The sequence below is a fragment of the Hemiscyllium ocellatum genome, chromosome 20, assembly GCF_020745735.1.
Source record: "Hemiscyllium ocellatum isolate sHemOce1 chromosome 20, sHemOce1.pat.X.cur, whole genome shotgun sequence".
Lineage (NCBI taxonomy): Eukaryota > Metazoa > Chordata > Chondrichthyes > Orectolobiformes > Hemiscylliidae > Hemiscyllium > Hemiscyllium ocellatum.
The window spans coordinates 30,130,609-30,157,829 of NC_083420.1; positions in this window are offsets into that span (position 1 = coordinate 30,130,609).

Genomic DNA, 27,221 nt, shown 5'->3' on the forward strand with positions numbered 1-27,221 from the left:
TCAGGAAGAGGAGGGAGGTGTCTGAGATGGTCCAGATGAACTTGAGGTCAGGGTGGAAGGTACTCATGAAGTTGATGAACTGTTCAATCTCCTTGTGGGAGCACGAGGTGGCATAATACAATCATCAATATAGCGAAGGAAAAGGTGGGAATGGTGCCAGTGTAACTGTGGAAGATGGATTGTTCCATGAAGCTGCCCTAAGTGTGAAGCATTCTCCAAAAATCTTTCAAGCTACAATGGATCATATTTTGTAAAAAGTCTGCATTGCTTCTGCTTTTTTTAAAAAAAATCACTCCTGAGTTGTGGGCCAGCGTTCACCACCCATTTGTAGTTTTCTGTGAGAAGATGGTGGTGAACAGCTTTCTTGAACTGCTGCATTTCATTTGGTATAGGTAGATGCACACTGCCATTACAGTGCGAATTCTAAGATTTTGTCTCAGTGATAATCAAGCAACTGTGATAGATTTCCAAGTCTGGATGGAGACTTGAGGGGAAACCATGCAGGGAATATCTTTCACGATGGTCATGATAATTGGGTTGAAAGGTACTGTCTAAGGAGTTTTGATGAATTTCTTCACTGCATCCTGTGATGGTGGTACAAATCGCTGCCATGAGTGTCAGTGGCATAGGAAGTGAATGTTTGTGAATGTGCTACCAATCAAGCAGACTGATTTCTCCAGCATGGTGACCAGCTTCTTGAATGTTGGAGTTGTTCTATTCCAGAAGAATTTTCTGAAGTAGCACAAAAGAATAAGATATCAGTGGCTAATCAGGATGATTGTAAACTAATAAAATGGTAGCAGCTATGTCACTGTTTCTTCACTGTCATGGATCAGATCCAGGAATTCCTGTCCTATCAGTACTAGGGCGTTCTTATAACATGGCCTGCAGTAGTTCAAGGCAGCAGCTCACCACCATCTTCTCCAGGGCAGTTAGGGATGGGCAAAAGTGAGGACTGCAGATACTGGAGATCAGAGTCTAGGTTAGAGAGGTACTGAAAAAACACAGCAGGTCAGGCAGCATCCGAGGAGCAGGAAAAACAGAATTAGGGAATTCCAATTAGGGATGGTCAATCGATGCTTCTGTAACCAGTAAGCAATCAGTTGAAATGATAATGTCAGAAATTGTCATCATTATCCTTTGAAATTGACAGCAACTTCTGGTGCCCAGACATTTTGAGTTATATCCACAAATCCAGAAGCTGCTCTCAGTGATTTCCCAATTTGGACAGTGTGGGGTGCGCTATTGTTTTTCCTGGTCATAGGAATCTTTAGAATTCAGTGAGGTGATAGCTTTTTTCCTTGCATGCTGTTGAAAATCTGTGAAAAAAAACAGGTAATTCTTAACAGGTGTTCCTGGCTTTTTAACAGAGTACTGGGTTTTAAATACTGTTGAAGAACCTTTAACCTTATTAATCTCAGTTTGTAGTTCTGTAATGTCAGATTTCTTTTCATTATAAAAAAAATCTCCTTTTCCAGTCAAATGTTTGTTTATAATATTTTGGCATGATATTCTAATGTGTATGTTCAAATCTTCATTTAATGTTATCTCTCATTTTTGATAACTTTTACACAATTAATCCATTTTATTTCCTATTTGGCTATTTACCTGCTTGATATTACCAGGCACATGGTGATCCTTTCCATTTGATGGAAGTTTCAAAACCACATGAGAAAATGTCCATGCCATGATGTGATATTTGAGGCCTACTTTCCTTGAGGCTAGTAGTGAGCATGTTTGCTTCACAGCTGACCAGAATTCCTGGTTACAGTCTTAGCTAAGGAAGATAAAAATATAATGATGTAATTATTGGAAGAAACACAGAGATCATGAAATTATGAGCACCATGCCTGTGTACTCTGAAAGCAGTTGATCAATATGGAATGCATTACAGCATAGAACATAGAACATTACAACAATGTAGAGGCCCATCAGCCCTCGATGTTGTGCCGACCTATTATCCTTCTCTAAGATCAGACTAACCTACATCCCTTCATTATACTATCTTCCATGTGCTTATCCAAGAGTTGCTTCAATGTCCCTAAAGTTTCTGACTCTACATAAAGAGTGGTAGGTGCATGAATGCACTGCTAGCAGTGGTAGTAAAGAACCGTCCTCTGACATCTCCCCTAAGCCTTTCTCCAATCACTTTAAAATTATGCCTCCTCATGATAGCTATTTCTGCCCTGAGAAGTTGTTTCTGGCTATTCACTCCCTCCATGCCTCTCATCATCTTGTACACCTCTATCCTGTCACCTGTCATCCTTCTTCACTCCAATGACAAAAGCCCTAGCTCCCTCAACCTTTCTTCATAAGACATGCCTTCCAGTCCAAGCAACACCTGGTTAATCTTCTCTACACCATCTCTAAAGCTTTCACATCCTTCCTTTAATGAGACAACCAGAACTGAACATAATATTCCAAGTGTGGGTCTAACCAGGACTCTGTCATGCTGCAGCATAACCTCACGGCTCTTGAACTCAATTCCCCTGCTAGTGAAAGCCAACACACCATATGCCTTCTTAACAAACATATTAACTTGGGTGGCAACCTAGACGGATCTATGGACACGGACCCCAAGATCTCTCTGTTCCTCCACACTGCCAAGAATCTGCCTTTAACTCTGTATTCTGCAATGAAATTCAACCTTCCAAAGTGAATCACTTTTCCAGTTTGAACTCCATCTGATCCAAGTTAGCGCATCCTGTCAATATCCCATTGCAACCTCCATGCTATCTACCACTCTACCAACGTTTGTGTCATTGGCAAACTTACTAACCCACTCTTCCATTTCCTCATCCAAGTCACTTATAAAAATTACAAAGAGCAGAGTTCCCAGAACAGATTCCTGCAGAGCACCACTGGCAACCAAACTCCAGATTTCAAAATCCAAATTTCCCCAGTTTTCCAATGGTTTTCCAAGTAATCATGAATCCTAACTCTCAGAATCTTCTCCAATATTTTACCACCATAGATGTGAGACTAACTGGTCTGTAATTCTCAGGCTTATCTGTATTCCTTTTCTTGAACAAGGGACTAACACTTGCTATCCTTCAATCATTTGGCACTACTCAAGTGGACAATGAGGATGCAAAGATCATCACCAAAGGCATAGTAATTTCTTCCCTCATTTCCTGTATTAACTAGGGTATATCCCATCTGGCACAGGAGATTTAGCTATCCTTATGATTTTCAAAGTTTTCAACACATCCTCATTCATAACATCCACCTGTATAAGCATATGAGCCTATTTCTTGCTGTCCTCAGAAATGTCAAGGTCCCTCTCAGTCATGAATACTGAAGTAACATATTCATTAAGGACTTCCCTACCTTCTCCGACTCCAGGCGCAAGTTCCCTCCAGTATCCCTGATTGGGTCTACCCTCACTCTGGCCATCCTCTTGTTCCTTACATAATGTAGAATGTAGAATGCCTTAGGGTTTTCCTTAATCCTACCTGCTAAAGCTTTTTCATGCCCTCTTCTAGCTCTCCTAAGTCCATTCTTCAGTTCCTTCCTGGCTACCCTGTAACCCTCGAGAACCCTGTCTGATCCTTGCCTTCTCAACCTTAAGTAAGCCTCCTTCTTCACCTTGACTAGATGTTCTACATCCCTTGTCACTCAAGGTTCTTTCAATCTACCATCCCTTCCTTGTCTCAGTAGGATAAACGTGTCCAACACTATCAGCATGTGCTTCCTAAACAACCTCCAAATTTTTGTTGCGCATTTCTTTGAGAACATCTGTTCCAAACTTAGGTGTCCTAGATCCTCCCTAATAACATTGTAATTTTCCTACCTCCAATTAAATACTTTCCCATACAGTCTGCTCCTATCCCTCTCCAGGAGTATAGTAAAGGTCAGTGTGTAGTGATCACTATTAGGTCTCCCACTGAGAGATCTAACACCCGGCCAGGTTCATTGCCAAGCACCAAATCCAATATGGCCTCCCCTCTAGTCAGCCTATCTACATATTGAGTCATCAACCTTTCCTGGACACACCTGACAAAAACTGCTCCATCCAAACTATTTGAACTAAGGATATTCCAATCAATATTAGGGAAGTTAAAGCCTCTCATGATAACACCTCTGTTACTTCTGCATCTTTTCAAAATCTGCCTCCCAATCTGCTCCTCTGTGTCTCTGTTGTTATTGGGGGATCTGTAGAAAACTCCCAATTCAGTGACTTTCAAAGGATAGCTGTGTCATGAATTGAACTTGACTGTAAAGTTGATTATTTCTACTGTTGTCAGCTTTCATTTAATAAGATTTCCAACAAAACTGCTTTATTCGAGATTAATATAATTGAAAACTATTCTAAATGAAAGAAAGTTGAAGTTCAGGCATATAAAGTATCTTGTACTTGTCTAATGATATGGTTTGTGCTTATTAATGCCTTTCAACAATTAACAGTTCTCCCATGCTGAGATGTGCAGAAAATGTAATCATTAGATGTCTTGTTCAGGTTTCTAAAAGAAAGATATTAGCCTTAAACTGACAAATCTTTTTATACTGGCATTTTGGACTGTTCAATCAGTACTATGAATACTTATCTCTAACATTGTCAATTTTTATTAATCACATCATTAGCACATAGCCATATAATTAGTTTTGAATGCTCATTTTTTATTGATGAAAGGGTGTGTTCACTTTAAATGACCAACAACGTATTCTGATGGGATTTCACTTCAAATTTGTATTCTTACCCAAAATGAACAACCATTGACATGTTAAATGTCAGAATATCCCTCTCTACATTTTAAAATCTGATTATTTTCTTTCACATATTATTAATATTTAGTAAGTGGAAACACAATGTACAATTTATTCATTATTACAGCCAAACAGGTTCCAGATTGGAAAGAAAAGACATGAATAATCTGTGATAAAGTTCTTCTAATAAAATACGATTTTATAAGAAAGACATTTGGATAAAAAATGATCACTTTCATACCAATTCCATGTTGTTAAGCTGAAATGTTTTCCGTAAGCAAAGTTTTAAGGCACGTAGAGGAAATACAGTTTGGTTTGACTAAGGCCAGATTGTACCTCCTTGTTGGAGTGGTCATCTGAACAAAGGGTGCCACAATTAATTTCTATCATGAGTTATTAAAATCTAGTTGATAAATATGAAATGGTGCTGTTTACCTTTTGATTTACTATTTCGTTTGATACCAGGAGTTGATCAAAGACATAAATTATGGAGTTAGAAATTCACATGGACTTTAGTGGCTCTTAAACAAATGCTATTTAAATAAAGATGATATTATTCTTCTTAATTTAAAATGATGAGATTCCATTTTGCTTCCTTGATCACACAAATCAGAAAGAAGATGATTGAATATAAGTGAATAAAATGTTCATTTGCAATGACCTGTGTAAAGCTTGTCCCTCCCCTCCGGGCTATAAGCCTACTTTCACATTAATTAGATTCCCATTAGAACAGCTCATAATGTAGTCAATTATTTAGCAAACTTCATTCTTTATCTTTAATTATTGAAGACACACAGATGCAAAGAATGTTGAGGCAAAGAATAATGCATGATTACAAAGTGAATATTATGCTAACAAAAGTGGAACCAAAAACCAAAAGTAATATGATAAACTAATAAGCTGCGACAGTTGTCAAACCAGAAATAACTAAAAATTACCATATGGAATGATGTATTCATGCAAATGATGTGTTCATTGTTACATTTATTAAAACTTAGTACACCCCTAACTCGTTCATTAAACAGACTTTTACATATTCTTGGGTACATTAATAATGAATGACTAAACCTGATTGTTGTTTCAATATTGCACATTTTAATTAATGTTCCCACAATAATATCAATAAATACCAATGAAAGTGTGCTATGTATCATTTAACATGATAAGCAAAATTTTCTAACTTTCTGTCGAAGTGTTTTTCCAAGTGAATTTTATGGTGTTGTGTTGGCCATGGCTCAGAGTGACTTTTTTCATGCAATTTCTTGCTCTTTAGCTTAATTATTCAATGGAGCTCTTGGGTGTCAGTCTGGGGAGTTGCTCGGCTGGAGAGGTGGGAATATTTGACACTGCCAGGACTTTGCGGTGTTCATACTACTGGTGTCATTTGTAAAGCTTAGCTCCAATTCAGATGCTGACCAGTATCCTCAAGATCGTGGTCCAGGAGAAAAGGAAATCTTGCTCCCTGCTTCATGGAAAGGGATCTGGAGGTCTTTGTGAATAGCGTGGTAGAGAGGACAACAGTCCTCTTTTCCTGGAGACTGTCAGAGGAGGCCACACCACCAGACAGAGCCAGCATTCACCCAGAATGAAAACTGTGTTATTGCTGTGTTCTAAGTCAAGCAGGATGCCCAGCAGTGCAAGAAGAAGGAGGTCAATGATTGTCCATTCCACGCAAGGGTAAGTGACACCATCTTCTCTCTGTTACTTCACACTAACTGCATATGATGCTCAGCAAAGCTATGAACTACAGCTTTTACCATTACATGCAGCATGTCCACTTATGGCCTCAGCCTCCCAAACTACAAACCCTTCCTGCTCTCTGTACTTCCTGCTTTTCTCTGGGGCATCTCGCTACCTCTACTGCGCCTGCCTCATCATGAACCACTATTCTATCCATTTCCATCATACTTAGTCCCTCCCTTTGCATCATTGCAGGAAAGATTCCCTCCCTAATGAATCTTTGGTGGAACATCCTGACTACCTGTAGTCTCCTTTCATTCCACTGAGGCCATTACTTGAAGTATATGCAATGTATTTGCCACTTAAACTGCTGCCACACTGCGTAGGTATGATGCCAGTGTAACCATAGCTCCGTAGCATTGAGTGCTCCCTATTTGGCAAGTTAGCTGCCTTAATGCCTGCACTAAAAAGCCATGTCAGCTGCAGAGTTTGCAACGTGTAACCGAGCAATAAAGACCCTGTGCAATAAGAAAGGAATGTGACCCAGACAAAGGCTGGCAGCCTCAAAGGAAGTACAAAGTGAGTGAGTGCTATGAAATGGAACTAAGGGACATGAGACTTATCCTGCGTTGATGAATGAAAGACATGTGTCTCTGTGCACAAAGTGACCTTGCAGAAGCATGTGAGTCTGAGGTGTCCTTGTACTTCAGAGCAAAGTGTTGAAGGGATGAAATGGTTAATGATTTGATCTGCGAGAGATATATTTATTTCTCAAAAGAAAATAAACAAAACAAAGCAATAAAGCAGTTTAGAACGATCTAACAAGTAGGAATAGGCATGTTTCACTCCTTTACCCAGCAATATCTCTCACAGATACTCAACACAAATTAACTATCACTGTTAGCTTTACTCTTTAGTTTTTTTAATTAACAGAAAAGGTTGCAAATTTTCCATCTGCTGACTTTGTGCACATTCACCAGATATGATTTTCTCTGTTATTGAATCTCTCTCTGAGGCACACAGATTCTGGTTAATTCAATTACTTTTTTTCAAAGTAAAAAAAAACTCAGGTTTTTTCCCACTTACTTTGACTACTTTCAGATTGCTAAGCAGCTCATCTGCTGGTATGGACTTTCTTGTTTGAGATGAATTTGCTTCTGGCCTCTGGTCTTTCATTCTCTGGGTTGCAAAGAACCTCAACTTAGAAAACAGCTTGACAATTATCCCCAGAAAGCTTGTCAAGTCATTCAGTTTGGTTTCTTGGAAATGCTGTTTTGACCCATGACTCAAAAAAAAGATCATTCTTTCCAAAATCACCTCCACAGATTTTTAAAAACAAAATCTACTTTAGAACCCAAGTTCTGAAATTTGGACAACATATTATAAATAATCATTGCATTGCTGCAAGGTTAGTGCAGGAACAGATCGAACAGCAGAATACAGATTGTTTAGCTTAAGCTGAATTCTGCAGACAGGACAGAACCATCAACTGGTGCTTATTGTCCTTACAAGAGGTTAAGAACAGCTTAAAATGATGAAGAATGTGCCGGAAATAACAGTCTGCTCAATTACTGCTCGTAACTGCAAGGCGAAACCTGTAAAAAAACAATTAATTTTGCTAATGAAGCCGACGGCCATTTTTGCAACTAAAATCGAGAAGAGCTGGGAATAAACCCAGGAAAACAGAAAGAATTCAATAGCTGTCAGAAGTTCCAGCTCGCATCAAAAATCGTGAGAAAGCCAGAAGACAATGACAAAATTTCAAACATTCAATTATAAGGCAGAAATGTTCCATCTGAGTTCCCTTTGTTCCAGCAAAGTACTGAGCTGTGTTTTCTGGGCCTTGATGTTTCTGGTTACCAATCCTTTGAAATTATAATCGCTTTAGGCAGTGAAGGCCTCCACAGATCGAGTTGAACAGATCAAGTCTGCCTGGTTACCAATACTTGAAAATCAGTTATATATAGACCTCAGTTCCAGAATGCATGGTGTCTGGGATTCACACCTTTCAGTCAACAATTGACCAATTTATATGTAGATCCAGAGACAAAGGACTTGACAGTGACTTCATGACAGCAGAGCCAGCTGACAGAATAATCCAACTGGTAACAGAACCTACCTCATAGAAACATAACACAATGGACCAACCCAAAAGATTCTAATGAAGAAGCACTACTACCAAGCAGAAAAACATATGAAGCCCTTTTATTAGGTAGACAGGGTCCACAGATAATGCAGAATCCAACCACCATTGGCATGGTAACCAACAGAGAAAAACCTAGTCAGCAATGTGTGTGATGCAATTTCATACAAATCACACTGCAGAAGATATTGGAAGCATCAAATGCAAGAAGCAAAGTTTAGAACAAATGGCTTGACATCACAAGGGTTGACAACCAAAAATAGGCAAGCACTTTTTTCCAAACAAGGAAGAGTGCATGTCCAACAGCATTAAGACATGATTCATGAAACATTAGCGATGTGAGCAGATGATGAGGATGACCAGCACTTTGCCACACGAAGTGGCCAGATATTCAGCATCATGAACATCAAAGCATGTACTGGCACAGTTGTACCAACAGATGTCATTTAACATTCAGATTATATGCCCACAGATGAAGCATCAACAGAGTGTATATGCAAAACTGGATACCAGAGCAAGAGAAAACATCCTTCTCGTTCACATACTGAAAGGTTTTCTAACCAGAATAGTGGCAAATGAGAGTACAACCAATTAATGCTAAATCATCACGAGCAATTCTCTCAGGGATTCCACTTTTGAGATCCATTGCATTTAGGTATCAGTACAATAACTGGTCATTCAAGACATCTTATGGTAAAGATACTCTGGGTTCAGATATTGGAGGCCTATTGTCCTTGGTCACCATTCATTGTGTCAGCAGGAAAATGGCAAGAACCAGAGGCACAATTGGAAATGCTGTGGCATACAAATGGAGGATATCACATAACTCTGCAATGAAGATTATCAGCAGCCAGCTGAGTGGCACAATAGAAACTGAATACGTAAACTTATTCTGAGCATGCAAATATTGTCATACTGTGGAACCAGTACCATTCCACAATTTTGCTGACAAGTGTGGACAACCCTCCCCAGTTATCACTCATCAATTCTGCCAGTAGTGCACAATACATTACTCAAACAAACAGAGAAAGATGAAAACCATCCATGACTAGCATGCAGGAAATGAATGACTCAACCTGAATATTATGCAGAAAATGTGAGTGTATCACCCAGCTGATGGCACGTGGGATCCAGCAGAAATCACCAGCGTTAGCCCAGAACCAAGTGCAAACATCAAAAAGCATGACAGTACACCTGCTACCAAATCACAACACAACCAAAAACATCACAATATTTTATTGTAAACATAGCACAGTTTAAGATGAAACAAAAATGCAGCAACCACAGCCAACATTCTAAAATCGCACTGCAATCTCCAGCAAAACATCAGTGCAATTAAACACAGATGAATAAAGAAACTATTGATATGTTCAAGAGACTTGTAAGTTTCTTACTTTATATAATTGCTTATTCAGACATTGTTATTTTCTTTTGCCTTGTATCCATAGTTTGATTCTCTAAGTGCTTAATTTTAGCTCAGTAAAAAGTAGGAAAGATGTGATATGATGTATATGTCTGTTTAAGGGGAATTATCTTAAAAAGCTGTTTTGGTCCCCTGACTGGTACTCCATTTACAGCAGAAGGCTATTGAAGTCAAATATATACACTTAGTTTCTCAGATAATATTATTTGTATACTGCCTTATCTCCAAATGAAGTTTCCACTTCATTGTTTCCCTCATCCTTGTCACGTGATTGGCATATTTACTTTAAATGGACAAACGTAGCATTTCCTTGCATGGTGCTACATCACTGGTAGTTGTAATGTGCCTGTGACCAGAGGTTCTTCATTAACCTGGGACTCAACGTAGACCTAGTCTCTCCAACAGCCACCTCAACTGTCTGCTCCCTGGACTGCAATGTAGCCTTTTTATCTAGTTGACCATGTTTGTGACATTAAATTTAAATTTGGAATCAAATTCTCACTGTCCAGACTCACATTCACAGTCAAAACCTTTATATTATAGTTAATCTCTTATTACAGTTTCTCAATAATTGCGCTTTTAAACTTGTGCTGACGCTGCACTTACCAGGACCAGCCAGTATGTGTCACCTGATGTCTAATAAGAATTAAAATGGAATAATTTTTCAAACATCCAAATCAGAATTTACCCAATTCAATCTCAGGCAGTACTTGAGTGCAATCATACTTTGAGTGCATTTCCACTGTAAGGTGGCAATCTTCCTTTTAACATAATTAAATCTTCTTAAAAAGTAAAGGACCTTTTGCAGAGAGATAAATCGTTTCAATTCTGGGAGCTTTTTCCTTCAATGTGTTTTCCAGTCCATAGAGAGCTTATTCAAGAGTGTGTTCACTTCAATTTGTAGCTCATACTTTTGTAGGTAGAGAAATGAAGATATTTCTGCACAGGCAATTTTGTATTCATGGAATCTGTCTATATTACCTCTGTTATTATGTAACAGAGGACTTAAATCTGTTAGACTAAATCTTGAATGACCTTTTGTCCAGAAATTAGCAGTGAAGATGTTTTGTAGATTTAAAAGGAAAATAAACTTCAGTCTATTTTTTCTTGAGAACCCTCAAGTGAGAGGCTGAAGAATCCTATTTGCAGTCAAAGATGTTTCATCCAATGGGTGTGGCATGGTGGCTCAGTGGTTAGCACTGCTGCCTCACAGCACCAGGGTCCCAGGTGTTCAATTCCCACCTTGGGTGACTGTGTGGAGTTTGCAAATTCTCCCAGTGTCTGCATGGGTTTCCTCTGGGTACTCTGGCTTCTTCCCACAGTCCAAAGATGTGCAGGTCAATTGGCCAAGCTAAATTGCCCATAGTGTTAGGTGCATTAGTCAGGGAGAATGGGTCTGGGTGGGTTACTCTTCGGAGGGTCGGTGTGGACTTGTTGGGCCGAAGGGCCTGTTTCCACACTGTAAATAATCTAATCTAATCTGTACCCTGACTACCGGAAATAAAAACTTCTATATTTACAATTTTCTTTCTGGTCATAACTTTTGGAGGAAAATCACAACATAGTAAGAGTGACAATGTCAACCACACTTTTCAAGCTTTACTCAAAGTTCTGTTGAAAAAATTCAACAGATTGAAATGAAAATGTTCTTGATTAAAAGTGTGTTTACAACATTAGATTTTATAAAGAGATGATAAACGATTACAGGTGTAGTAAAGTCTGTAAAGTTATATGTAACTTGCTGAGGTCTAGTGCAAGCATATTAATAACCTTCAGATGCTGCAGGGCAAATGTTGTGTTGAGGAAAATGAATTGTCAGTGTTTCGCCCAAGGAAACATATCGTAACACAGAATGAGAATTCTGCATAAATACCCTACTTTTTCAATAAGTATCTGAAATCATCTTTCAAACACACAGGGTTTTTTTGTAATTGTATTGTTTTCTTAAATTGTTTTCTAGTACTTTTAGCAAGAGGTCTTTCATAATTGTCCTCAGAACTCCTGAGCTAGATATTTTTAATCAAAATGTTCATTACATACCTCTGGAGCAGGTCGGATTTGAACCCAGGTCTTCTAGCTCAGAGGTAGGGACATGCTTGGGCTACATAAATAGGTAGAAGATTACTTATGTGGATGTTAATTAAGGATAGCATCAAGTGTAGCTATGTGTTTGCTGGTGATCACTGAACCACAAAACTGTAGACATATCACAGCCCTGAAGGAGGCCATTCAGACTATTGTGTCTACACTAGCCAAAAACAAAGAAAGCCACTCATTCTGATCTCAGCTTGCAATATCTGATCTGTAGGTTACAATAGTCCAAGTGTCTTTTAAATAAATTAAGGGTTTGATTTCTGCCTCAACCTCAAATCTGTGCACAGAACTCCAGACACTCATCACTCTCTGGGTGAAAAGGTTTTTCCTCATGTCCCCTCTAATCCTTCTACCAATCACTTTAAATCTGTGCTCCTTGGAAATTGATCTCTCTGTGATAGGGGAAAAAAAGTTTCTTATCCACTCTATTGAGATTTAATAGTTTTGTTCTTTTCAATTTAGCCACCACTCAACCTTCTGTGATCGAAGGCAAAAACCCTAGCCTATCCAATCTTTCATCAAAGCTGCACATTTTAAACCTTGGCAACGTTCTTGTAAATCTCTTAAATGCTGTCTCCAGATTTATCCTCTTCGTATAATGTGGTGGCCGGGCTTATCAACTCAATTCTGATTGTGGCCTAACCAGTTTTTTTACAGTTCCAGGATTACTTTCTTATTTTTGTATTCAGTACTTTATTCAGCCAAGAAAAGCAATCCATATGCTTTCACCACTTCATTTACCTGTCCTGCCATCTTCATGGACTTGTGGCCATTCACTCTTAAGTCTTACACTTGCTCTACCCCTCTCAGTATCTTCCTGTTTATTGTTCATTCCCTCACTTTGTTTGTCCTCTATAAATGTATTAATTCATATTCTCTAGATTGAATTCTATTTACTAAATTTACTTCTAATTAACTAAAACTCTTGATATCATTCTGGGGCCAGGGACCCAAAATTGATCCTTATGGATTGCCACCAAACTACTTTCCATTTGAAAAATCATACAGGGACAATTATCCATTGTTTTCTGTCATTAAGCAAATTTTGAATCAAAATCACCACATTCCATTGATTATCATGGGCTTTTACTTTTTCAGTCAGTCTGCAATGCTGGACCCCATCAATTGCCTTACTAAAATTCACACAAACAGCATCCATTGCATTACTCTTATCGAGCATCCTTGTTACTTCCACAAAAAGATTCAATAAAATTAGTAAGACATGACTTTCCCTGACGAAATCTATGTGGAGAATGCTTCTTTAATCCATACCGGTTTGAGTCTCAAAATGGATTCTAATAATTATCAAAGTCAGATTGACTAGCCTATAATAATATGGCTTATAACTTTCACCCTCTTTAAATAATGCTATAACATCTGCAGATCTCCAAATCTTTGACACTTTGATTGAATCTGGTGAGGATTATAAATGAGAAGTGGAATAATCATAAGGATCATAAAGGATCCTCAGAGTATCTATTATTTTCTCCCAAATTTCCTTTAATTATCTGGGATTCAGTGCATTCAGCCCTATTGATTTACCACCTTCAAGGATGTCATTCCCTTCAATACTCCTCATATTCCACTTCTCATTTCTAATATTTCCCCCTCTTTCCCTTTAATAAGAATGTCTGTTTAATAACTCAGGAAGCCCAATTGGAAGGGAGTATCACTTATTTTTGAACAACAAAATAGAGCCAGGACTCATGGCATACCAAGATAGTCCCAACGTGAGACAGATACTCGATCTGTATTTCTGTTTTCTCTATTGTCTAATTTATTCCTACAATCTATTCCGGACTTTTCATTTCTTTATTTTTCTAATTGTTTTTCCTAAGGAGTTGTAATGAAGAATCTGTATCTAGGTACCTTATACCTAAGATGGCACCACAAGTGGAGACTTGTAACCTTTTCACTGTACTTATTTGAGTATGTGACAATAAAGCTAATTCAATTCAAATCAATTTTTTTAAACCTGAGACTGCTTTTAAAACAATATGCCTTATTCAGCCTGTTCAGGGATGTTATTATGCAGCTTTGGAGGAGGTAGGTCCTGAAGCAGGGCTTCCAGGTTCAGAGGAGGCACACTACTGCTGCACCACAAGAGGTCCTCGGTATGTCTTTTTTAAAATTAATTCATGGGTTGTGAACATTTCTGGTCAGGCCAGTATTTATTGTCCATTTCTAATTTGTCCAGAGAACAGTTGAGAGTCAACCACATTGCTGTGGCTGGGTCTGCTTTATTTATTTTTGTCTACCCTGAAGTGTCGTCTCATACAACTGAGCAACTTTCCCACCAACAAAATCACCAAAACATTAATTTGTGACTGAATAACTACCAGTAGGTCCTCCATGAATTTGAATACATCTATCAAAGCACTCTCTCTGCCTTCTTTCCTCTCAGGAAATTTGTCCTAACTTCCCCTATCTAACCTCAGGATAAAATTGCTCACTCTTTAGACCCAGTTTGCTGCTCTCTCATCATTCCTAAAATGTGGCGCCCAGAGCTGGATGCAATACTTCAGCAGAGGTTGAAATAGCGTCTTGTACAAATTCAATATTCAACCTTCTTCCTCTTATACTCTATAGCTTTTCAATAATGCTGATGATATTCATTAAGATAGTCACAAGAAACCAAATTCACAAGGTCAGGATGAAGTGTACTTGTGGAATTATCGTGGAAGAATGCCACAGCCATTACCAAACTCTGGGTGTTTCTGCTTCAAAGAAGAAAGCCCATCTGATTAAAGTCTCTTGGTCCAAATGACCCTCAGATAACAAGAAATTTGAATGAGTGATTTTCAAATTAGAAAACCAGGTCCAGATGTAAAAAAGGTCATACGAATCCACAATTGTATATATCAATATTCTGAAGAATTTGCCATTAAATTTGATTCAGAGTTACCCCTTCAATACCTTTAATTTAAGCTTAGGCAATGTAATCCTCTGCATACAGATTCAAATATGAATATAAAATGAAAGACGAGTCAACAACACTGGTAGAGGTGGGAGAGGATCAATTGTGCAGTAAGAAATGAATCATTAAGTTGGAAGTCTGACTCTGTAGATATGTCAGAGTGTGTGTGATGGAATGGGTATTGTTACTGCTGATGTGTTTTATGATGAAGCCACGGTTGGCAGTTACCAACATAGAAGAGAAATATGATTAGTAAGAGTTATAGTGAGAGTTTTATATTTAGGCGCAGGAGAGATTTTTATTCCTTATCTGCATTTTATACATATATCTTGTATACAGATTTCAGTTGCTAAGGTATAAAGTGATTAAGGGTATATACATTAGAATAGAAAATAATTATTATTGGACTTATTGTTCTCTATACTTAAAAACACAAGGCACTTCACTTATGAATTATTGTTAATATCAAAAACAGGGCAGGCTGCAAATATGCTGTAGAGGGAAAAATATAAAGTTAATCATCTCAGATTGATGACCTTTGATTTGAACTGTGTGACATTGAGTATTTCCAATATTCAGTTTTTATTACAGAATTATCAGCATCCAAAATTCTAATTATTTGCATTAGTTCTTAAAATACATGTAAGTGTGCAGCAATAACACATGGAACTTGCAAATAGCATCACTCTATTTTGTGGTCTTGACAAAACTATAGACTCTGGAACAATTCCAATGGATTGCAGGGTAGCTAAGGTAACGCCAGTATTAGAAAAAGGAGATAGACAGAAAACAGGGAATTAAAGACCAGTTGGCATGCCATTGATAGTAGGGAAAATGCTAAAGTCCATTGTAAAAGACTTAATTACAGAGCACTTGGAAAACAGCAACAGAATTTAGGAAACAGAGGTCATGCTCGTCAAAGTTATTGGAATTTTTTGAGGATATAACTAATAGAGTTGATACAGAGGAGCCAATGGACTGCACTTGCAGAAAGTTTTTGATAAGGTTCCATCAGAGATTAGCATGTAAAATTAAGGTGCATAGGTTTGGAGTTAGTGAACTAACGTGGAAACAGAATTGTTTGGCAGACAGGAAACAAAGAGTTAAATAAATAAACAGGTCTTTTTTTCTGAGTGGCAGTTTGTGACTAATAGGGTATCAGTGCTTAGACACCAGCTATTCACAATATATATTAATGATTTAGATGAAAGAACTAGAAATAATATCTCCAATTTTGCAGATGGCACAAAGGTAGGTGCAAGAGTGAATTGCGAGGCAGGTCGCACAGATGCTTCAGTGTGATTGGACAAGTTGAGTGAATGGGTAAAAGGATGGCAGGTGAAGTATAATGTGGATAAACGTGAGGTTAGCCATTTTGGTAGCAAAGACATTACTATCTTTATGGTGATGGATTATTGTCTGAATGGTAGTGGATTGGGAAAGATGGAGGTGCACCAAGACCTGGGTGTCTTAGAAAGCAGTTGCTGAAAATAAGCATGCAGATGCAGAAGGCCTACATAGCCGGAGGTTCGAGTACAGCACAAGGGATGCCTTGATGCAACTGGACACGGCCTTGATGAGGATTGTGTGCAGTTTTGATCTTCTTACCTGAGGAAGGAAGTTCTGGCTATGGAGGGGTATAACAAAGGTTTACCAAACTGTTTCCTGGGATGGGAGGACAATGTATGAAGAGGGACTGGATTGATTAGGATTTTATTCACAGGAATTTTGAGGAAGGAGGGGGATCTCACAGAAAATTATAAAATTCTAACAGGACTAGACAGGTCTTGTTAGAATTTCATATGCAGGTATGCATTTTGTCCTCATTCCTCTAAACTCCAGTGAATATAGTAAATGCAGAAAGGGATATTCCTGCTGGTTGGGGCATCTGAACTAGGGACCATAGTCTGAAGTTACATGGTAGGCCATTCAGGACTGACATGAGGAGAAATATCTTCACCCAGACAGTGATGACTCAGTTGAAATCTCTGCTACAGAAAGCAATTGATGTCAAAACATTGATAATTTTCAAGTAGGATTTGTATATTGTTCTTGGTGCTAAATGAACCAAAGAGTATGAGGAAAAAGTGGGAACAAGGTACTATGTACATTAGCCATGATCATATTGAATGATGGATCTGGCTTGAAGGGTTGAATGGCCTCCTTCTGCTCTTATTTTTTATGCTTCTATGTTTCTATGGCATAGCTTGTAAACTGTCATAACTTCTTAGAGTGATAATGAAGCCTCTGTTTCTCCATTCTCGTTCCACTTCCTGCAAAAGCCTAGCCATCCATTATATGTGAAGTTCAATGTTTGCTTACTGACTATTTAGTAACTTGCACATTTGAGGTCCTTTTCCTGCCTGTTCCCTTTCTGTCTTTGTGTTCTAGCTCACTCTCACCAAGCAATCTTCTTTCTCTTTAACCATGTATGCAGAAGCCTTAGGGCAGGATTTTAGTTTTGGATCAGGATGAATTGGGGGCTTCGAGTTTCACACTGTTGAAGCAGCGATATTCCCAGAATTTGCCAATGAATGGTTTGAGGATGTGCTTGCTGTATAATATAGAAGCTGGAGCTGCAGTTTGCCATTGCAGGTAAGGGAGAGCAAAGGCACCTCCACCTTGAAGCCTAACTCAGCAGTTTAAAGTATTTTGAATTAAAAACTGGTCCTAGCTGTCAGGGCACCACTGTTGAAGAGGAGCCTGGTAATGGGGCAGCTGAACGTCACATTTATAGCAAGTAGGCAGTGACAGTCTCAAATCCACCTGAAGACTGACCCCTAATCTACTTCCATCCTCCTCCTTTCCTTTTTTTCTTTCATTGCCTCTCCTTCTCCATCTTAAGTATACACACCACCTGCCAATCCATTGCCAATGTTCTGTCAGAATTTGCACACTGACATTTGGAATTAAGAAGTTCAGGAATATTTTCCAGCACCAGAATTTTAATAATGATTTTTGATCCATCTATGAATTTCATTTCTCTTACAGCATGGTTGTTAAAATGAATCAACACTTCAACTAGGTTATAGGCATGTCTAATTCATGGACCACTTCATATCTGTCATTATATTGGTTCATGTCTGTTTATAGGGTGCAGATAATCTGATTTAAAAACTATAAGAGTAAATATATTATAATAATTAATGATGCTTAATGATGTTATAAAAATAATTATACCAATTTATTATACCATTGTTAACACATCATTTCAGATTGCATTTTCAGGAAAGTTGTCAATATAGTATTCAGATTAAAACAAGGTACTTCTAAATGCATTTCAGTGAGATAAATAGATAGTTAAATGAACTGTGAAACTCTATGGGGAAAAGAATCATTTATGGCTCTATCAAATATAGATTGGACTCCCTAGACAGGTGCCAACATGCATCTATATGTGTGAGATTGAACCAACTCCTAAAGTACCTTTCTATAATATTCTTTTCCAATTTGTCTTCCCTTGTCTCCTGAAGGTATTATCTTCCTTCCAGCGGTGCAGTGCCCAAGGTAGTCAATACCCCATGGTACTATGCCCCACTGCCTATTATTCAAAGTAATGAGCCTTGAGAATGAACCCTGGCAAGCTACCTAAATCTGAAAGATCTCACAACTGAGCTTGATTCTGTCCTCAATGTGGTGTTTGTGAAATTATTCTGGACACTTTAAATGTCATTCCATTCTGGAAAAAATATTGCAAACATTTTGTTATAATTCAGAAAACAATGTAAAATGTGCTTGCTTTGTTTCCTCTTCAAATAAAAAGAGAGATCAGCTAAGAATTCCAAATATTTTCATTTTATAGAATGCAATTCAGAGAACATACTTTTGACAGTTGTATTTAATCACAAAATGTGTTAGGTGTAACAATGAAAGGACGACATGAGTACATGGTAGTTCAATTTTTAAAGAGCAAAGTGAATTTTTGACTCTGGCTTGTTTCTTCTCTTGAACATTACTCTTTGCCTTGATCATAAACCACAAAAAGCAACTCCATCTGTTGAGCTCGAAGAATTATTATCAGGTTGCAAGTTTTCATGCAAAGGATGGTATTTAAAAAAAAGAGAGGATTCCAACTTTTATGACTGAGTTTCATGACTGTGTAATTACCATATGATTGGTTTAAAAATAAGCTAATCTGTCTTTAAAGTGCATACAAAATCTCACAAATAGGGTGCCAGAAGTCTACCCTAGCAAATTGAGCTGGTATTGGGACTAGACTGCACTTATTTCAGGATGAAATCACAAGAGACCTCTTTGAAATTCAATGAACATTTCTAAGGGTAAGCAGAAACTCCATGACAACGGTTCCTCTGGAGGCGTGAATAGCTCTCATAGCTCACCACGATTTGGCATTGAGAAATATACAACCCATCAGTTGAGACAGTTAAAAGTTAATTACCATGATGAAAAGACAGTTGATGGGGCTGTAACATAATATGGAAGCATGATGTAATAGCTTTGGGAAATAGTGGCCGTCTTAAGTTACGATCTGTATGAGACAGGCTGTGAGACAATATTTTGTCCAAGAAAAAGCTCAGAGAGATATAATCAGAGAGTAATGGTTCTTCACATGGAAACAAAAGAAAGCAAACTAGCTGAAGGACTACCATGCAGAACCAAGCTACCAAATACCTCAACCAGCAGTGCTACAAAAATAAAACAAAGGGGCATGAGTTCCCTCCAAGAACCTGTTCTGTTCGATCCACCTGCGGGAGAATTTTCTAGCAATTCAGCTACACAACCTGTTACAATTGATTAATTCTAACTTCACGTTTTCAACTCCAGCACCTCAGAATAAGAAGTTCTCAAGCAAACAAGGCCTGTAACATTAATGGATTGTTCGCACGTTCACCTTTCAAAGTACCTTTAATCCACACTTACTTTTATCTTTTGTCTCTATTTTAGTAAATAACCAAATCACTTTTTACTTAGTAACTTCCAGATATTTGTGTAATAAACGAACCTTTGACGTTTTTCAAGAGTAAAGGTTTTGTGCTTGTTATTTTTAAATTTAAACAGACAAAAAATTAAAAGGGGATGAAATGACATATCCAAATTTGCAATTCTAGGACCACCCTGCTGACAGGTTAGTGCAGTCACAACACTTTGCTCATTTGTTAAGTATGAGTACCAAAGGAGGCAAATAGATGGAATTGAGAGGCAGATCAGTCATGGTCTAACCCAGTGATGGAGATTACTCAAGTGGAATTTCTTATTTTACTCCTGTTTCTATCTTTGTGGTGGTGAAAATGACCTGGCCAGGGAATGTCTTAAACAGTGAAGGTCAAGGGTCACATGACACCAGGTTATAGTCCAACAGGTGTATTTGAAGCTTTCAGAGCTCTGCCCCTTCGGGTGAAATCACCTGATGAAGTGGCAGTGCTCCAAAAGCTTGTGACTTCAAATAAACCCATTGGACTATAACTTGGTGTAGTATGACTTTTGACCTTGTCCATCGCAGTCTGACATCAGCACCTCCACATCATGGCCACCATTAAACACTGAAGGTGACAGTTGGCAGTGGTTTCACTGGACTCTTGCTGCAGTTGCACGGCCCTGAAATTCCAGCCTCTGAATGAAGCTGAAGCTATAGGGACATAGTAGCAAATAGATTTATTTTTAAAAATGCATTTTGAGAATCAAGCATGTCTAAATCCCAGAAGTTTGATTTTCTGGTTCAGTTAGGAAAAAAAAAATCTCATTGTTGTGAAGCAAATGGGTCTTTGGAATAAAAGGGTGCCTTGCTTTAGGGCAAGCTGCAGCTCAAATACAAAAAAAAGCAAGCATTCGGATTTTTGAGAAAAACAAGTTTGAGTATTTTATTCATCATTTTGCTGCACATATTATGTTAGCATGTGGATGGAAGTTAAAATCGGAATGAAACTGCTTACAGATTTGCTCTTTCCAGAGTACATCGCTGCAATGATATAAATAGTAAAGGATGCGATTGTACTGGAGTGGGTGCAGAGGAGTTTCACCAGGATGTTGCCAGGGATGAAACGTTGCAGTTATGAGATAGGCTAGGTTTGTTTTCCTTGGAGCAGAGGAGGCTGAGGGGCAATCTGATTGAGATATGTAAACTATGAGGGGCATAAACAAGTAGATTGTGAGAATCTCTTTCCCATGGCAAATGTTTCTAAGACTGGACGGCATAAACTTTTGGTGAGGAGTGAATGGTTAAGAGGAGATCTAAGAAAGAATTTTTCACCCAGAGGGTGTTAGGTGTATAGAAAATGCTGCCTGGGAGGATGGTGAAGATAGATACTTTCCACAACATTTAAGAAGCATCTGGTTGAGTACTCAAAATGCTAGAGTATAGTAGGCAATGGACTAATGGTGCAGGTAAATGGGATTAGTGTAGATTGGTGTTTGGTGGTTGACACAGACATGATGGGCCTTATTCTTGATGAAGGGCTTATGCTCGAAACGTCGAATTCTCTATTCCTGAGATGCTGCCTGGCCTGCTGTGCTTTGACCAGCAACACATTTGCAGCTATGATGGGCTGAATGACTTGTTTCTATGCTGTATGATTCAGTGACCCTTTCCCATTGCTGGAGCTCACTGTCAGTGAGTGTTAAGCCACATTTGAGTTAAAGTGGAAATGTTTCAGCAATTGCGATGTCACCATTTGCTGTGAGAAAAGCAGGCAGAATCTTGTTTCCTTTTACCGTGAGAGTAGCAACAGGTCGAAAATGGGGAGTACTTCCTCTTGGAAATGGGTTGGATTTTCTTGCGCAGTTCGCAGCTCATTATATATTCGTGGCTGGGTGAAATGTTACATTTTATGCTCAGCCAGATGGGACATTCTGGGCTTCATCTTTCAGGCTTCATATTTAAAAGGTGCTTGAAGAGCATTCATCCCTCAACTATCACTCAATGTTCACTCATCATTCGGGCCCACCCTTGGAAATATCACAGAACCAGCCGTGGTTTAACAATACCTTGTAGAAGTTCACCTGAAGGCTGTCCAGGACAAAGTGGAAATGCTTTTGTCTGGAGATGGCAACAAAATGCCATTCCAATGAAGGAAGACAGCCTGGACAGTGCTATGATCTGTTGTAATCTGCCGGATTACGTACCACAGTTTGCGCAGTGTTTCCTGCCCCTGTGAGAGTGAGTTTCCTGTAAGCTTGCCTCTGCACAGATAACAGATGTCGCACCAGATGCGTCATATGCAATCAATGTCTGTTACTTCATTGTAGCTACCAATGATGCTATCCCTCAAATATCTGCCAAGGTTTATATTTAAATCATAATTGGAGCTACAACAAGCAGGAACTCAAGCACCACCAGCTCAGTGACCTTTCAACACAATGAAGAGAATGGACATATCTGATGGTTTTCACAGAACACGTCCCTCTGTACTTCCACCTTCCCACATGTTCTCAACCAATAATTCACACGGACCATCACATCTCTGGGGATTGATACCTCTATTGTATCAACCAATGTATGCAATGTACTCATCTCCCTAACTAATGTGCCTTAATGCTCCTCTCCTACTGTAGGTGAATGCACAAGAGCTGAAAGGTGAAATGAGAATGTGCCTGAGGCAAGGCTCCTTACCCCCTTCAAGGAACAGCTCTCCAAGCTGTCAAGCCAGGAACATGCCAATGTCAAAGGGCAGGTTGGATATCTCCAGCCTCTAAGCACCACTGACAGCTGCACATCAAGCAACAATGTCTTCAATAAAACCTTGGGTAAGGTTGGTGCTTATACTACTAACAAATAATTGTTTTTCTATGTAACCTTCAGAACCCACTTCCAAGTTAGGACTGTAAAAAGAGTTCCAGTCTCCAGAACTATCCCTACCAGCAGCTTTTAGTCTATCTCCAAGGAGGAACACAGTCATGAACCTTGGGAAATGCACCGTCAAGGTCTACCTCCCAGTCCTTCACCAATGCAGAGACATTCACCTCAGTAGACAATTTACCCAGGATAGGCTGGGGTCACATTCTAGTGAGCACGGCACTGAGATGAGCCTGCAACTACAGAAGATAGAAATAGCAGAGGTTTTCAGAGGACTGCTGTAGAATAGGCTCCTGCAGAGCCAAGAACAAATGGGCTCAGACATGAATGAGCTGAAAGAGATACAAACATATGGGAACATCTGTCAGAGATGATGCATAGATTTGAGCGAAGGGCAGAGGAGTTTGAATAAGTTTTGCCTGATTCTGTTGTGCTGGCATATGGGTACATACCAGATATGGTGGGAGATGTTCATTCTAACATTCCATGACCAGGCAAGAGAGGCCTGAGAGACCTTGTTCTTTCTTCAGATGGCCCATCTTCCGAAGGGTTCTGCGAGGTGATATTCTGTACTGGCAGAGGGGAGACACGGCCAGGCACCCAGATATTATCATCTCAAGATACTCCAGGGGCTCCTCAATATATGAATGCCTCCATCCCTGCATTAGTGCAATGCTTCCCGGCAAGTCAATCTCCTCTAGGCCCACTTAATGGAGGAGGCCTATCCAAGGTACCAGAGGCAGCAATTAAGGCAAAATTACAGAAATGACACTAATACAACAGTTTGTATGACAGTCATGTTGTCTCTTTCAATTTGTTAAGATTTCTGACTATATCTATTTCTTTGGAGACCAGTTTTGGGGTCACTGATGAACAGCATGTGTAGCAGTGAGAAAGTGCTGAGCTTCTTATTCATTATTGTTTTCCAGGAGGAAATCAACTTCTGGAAAGCAGGAGTTTGAGTTAGATGTCTGAGTTTCTGGCCTCACTCAGCATGGTGTAGCCCCTCTACATCCCAGTGAGAAAAGAATGTTCCTTGGAAATGAAGGTTTGATTTTTATCAGTGCAGCCCATGTATATCTGTATAACTTTACACCGATATTCTGACTAGAAAACTGACAGGAGACTATAGGTATCAAAGGATCAAATTAATCTACAATTTACGCCAAACAAAGAGGTTTAATATTTTAAAGTTATAAATCAAGCATTTCCTTGAGGGCAGAAATGCTAATGTGTTATAATTTGTTCATAGATTTGAATATTCGCTTATGTTAATCCAGTCACTCACCCACAAATCTAACTGCTATCAAAATCTCTTGGGCCTATCCGCCTTGTTTCACTCTTGCCCTGGCTTTCACACCACCTTTATCATCCACTCAGTTCCTTGAGCACCTTTGTTAGACACCCTTTTCTTTCTCATCTGAGGATCCAGGTGCCTGCTCCATCTCCATGACTTCTATATGCTCATGCTGTCTTCAAGGTAGTTTGTGCAGTGCACACCAAACAATCCCTATCTTGGAGATCCTGCTGTTATTGAGCAATCCAGGGAACAAAGCAAATCTTCAATAGGTCAATAGTCTGTCTTATGATGGCCCTTGTGGAAGCCTTGGTAGCATTGCAGCCCTGTTTGGCATCAAGCCAGTCCTTTGGTCTTACTTGTTGTCACCCATGAGGCAGCCCTCTTGGTTTTGTGGTGGGGAGACCCCAGGTAACATGTAGAATGTACGCACAGCCATAGTTCCATTGAGAAGAGGCATACACCTGCAGAATTGTTGTCTGTGGTCTCAAAGAAGCTGGATATAAGAAGAGAAAGGCACTCTCCTCTTCAGGAATCTGGCTGGATAGCTCAGGCACCTTGGCTGTTTGTAACTCTGAGAGTAGCTCAGGCACCTTGGCTGTTTGTAACTGATAGTTGCTCAGGCACATTATCTGTTTGTAACTCTGATAGTAGCTCAGGCACCTTGGCTGTTTGTAACTGATAGTAGCTCAGGCATCTTGGCGGTTTGTAACTGAGAGAAGCTCAGGCACTTTGGCTGTTTGTAACTCTGATAGTAGCTCAGGCACCTTGGCTGTTTGTAACTGATAGTAGCTCAGGCATCTTGGCTGTTTGTAACTGAGAGAAGCTCAGGCACTTTGGCTGTTTGTAACTGATAGTAGCTCAGGTACTTTGGCTGTTTGTAACTCTGATAGTAGCTCAGGCACCATAGCTGTTTGTAGCTGATAGTAGCTCAGGCCCCTTAGCTGTTTCTAACTAATAGTAGCTCAGGCACCTTGTCTGTTTGTAACTGATAGTAGCTCAGGCACCTTAGCTGTTTGTAACTGATAGAAACTCAGGCACCTTAACTGTTTGTAACAGATAGTAGGTCAGGCCCCTTAGCTGTTTGTAACTCTGATAGTAGCTCAGGCACCTCAGCTGTTTGTAACTGATAGTAGCTCAGGCACCTTCGTTGTTTGTAACTGATAGTAGCTGAGGCATCTTAACTTTTTGTAACTGATAGTAGCTCAGGCACCTTGGCTGTTTGTAATTCTGCTCGTTGCTCAGGCACCCTGGCTGTTTGTAACTAATGGTAGCTCAGGCATCTTGGCTGTTTGTAACTGTTGTAGCTCAGACATCTTAACTGTTTGTAACTGATAGTAGCTCAGGCACCTTGGCTGTTTGTAACAGATAGCTCAGGCACCTTGGCTGTTTTTAACTAATGGTAGCTCAGGCATCTTGGCTGTTTGTAACTGCTAGTAGCTCAGGCACCTTGGCTGTTTGTAACTGATAGCATCTCAGGCATCTTGGCTGTTTGTAAATCTGATAGCAGGTCAGGCACCTTGGCTGTTTGTAAATCTGATTGTAGCTCAGGCACCTTGGCTGTTTGTAACTGATAGTAGCTCAGGCACCTTGGCTGTTTGTAAGTGATAGCTCAGGCACCTTGGCTGTTTGTAACTAATGGTAGCTCAGGCATCTTGACTGGTTGTAACTGCTAGTAGCTCAGGCACCTTGGCTGTTTGAAACAGATAGTAGCTCAGGCACCTTAGCTGTTTGTAACTGATAGTAGCTCAGGCATCTTGGCTGTTTGTAACTGATAGTAGCTCAGGCACCTTAGCTGTTTGTAACTGATAGGAGCTCAGGCACCTTAGCTGTTTGTAACTGATAGTAGCTCAGGCATCTTGGCTGTTTGTAACTGATAGTAGCTCAGGCACCTTAGCTGTTTGTAACTGATAGGAGCTCAGGCACCTTGGCTGTTTGTAACTGATAGTACCTCAGGCATCTTGGCTGTTTGTAAATCTGATAGTAGCTCAGGCATCTTGGCTGTTTGTAACTGATAGTAGCTCAGGCACCTTAGCTGTTTGTAACTGATAGGAGCTCAGGCACCTTGGCTGATTGTAACTGATAGTAGCTCAGGCATCTTGGCTGTTTGTAACTGATAGTAGCTCAGGCACCTTGGCTGTTTGTAACTGGTAATAGCTCAGGCACCTTGGCTGTTTGTAACTGATAGTAGCTCAGGCACCTTGGCTGTTTGTAACTGATAGTAGCTCAAGCATCTTGGCTGTTTGTAACTGATAGGAGCTCAGGCATCTTAACTGTTTGTAACTGATCGTAGCTCAGGCCTCTTGGCTGTTTCTAACTGATAGGAGCTCAGGCATCTTAACTGTTTGTAACTGATTGTAGCTCAGGCACCTTAGCCGTTTGTAACTGATAGTAGCTCAGGCACCTTGGCTGTTTGTAAATGTGATTGTAGCTCAGGCACCTTGGCTTTTTGTAACTGATAGCAACTCAAGCACCTTGGCTGTTTGCAACTGATAGTAGCTCAGGCATCTTGGCTGTTTGTAACTGATAGTAGCTCAGGCACCTTGGCTGTTTGTAAATGAGATTGTAGCTCAGGCACCTTGGCTTTTTGTAACTGATAGCAACTCAAGCACCTTGGCTGTTTGCAACTGATAGTAGCTCAGGCATCTTGGCTGTTTGTAACTGATAGTAGCTCAGGCATTTTAGCTGTTTGTAACTGATAGTAGCTCAGGCATCGTGACTGTTTGTAACTGATAGTAGCTCAGGCATCTTAGCTGTTTGTAACTGATAGTAGCTCAGGCATTTTAGCTGTTTGTAACTGATAGTAGCTCAGGCATCGTAACTGTTTGTAACTGATAGTAGCTCAAGCACCTTGGCTGTTTGTAACTGATAGGAGCTCAGGCACCTTAACTGTTTGTAACTGATAGTAGCTCAGGCATCTTAGTTGTTTGTAACTGATAGTAGCTCCGGCACCTTGGCTGTTTGTAACTGATAGTAGCTCAGGCACCTTGGCTGTTTGTAACTGATAGTAGCTCAGGCATCTTGGCTGTTTGTAACTGATAGTAGCTCAGGCACCTTGGCAGTTTGTAACTGATGGTAGCTCCGGCACCTTGGATGTTTGTAACTGATATAGCTCAGGCACCTTGGCTGTTTGTAACTGGTAGTAGCTCAGACACTTTGGCTGTTTGTATCTGATAGTAGCTCAGGCATCTTAACTGTTTGTAACTGATA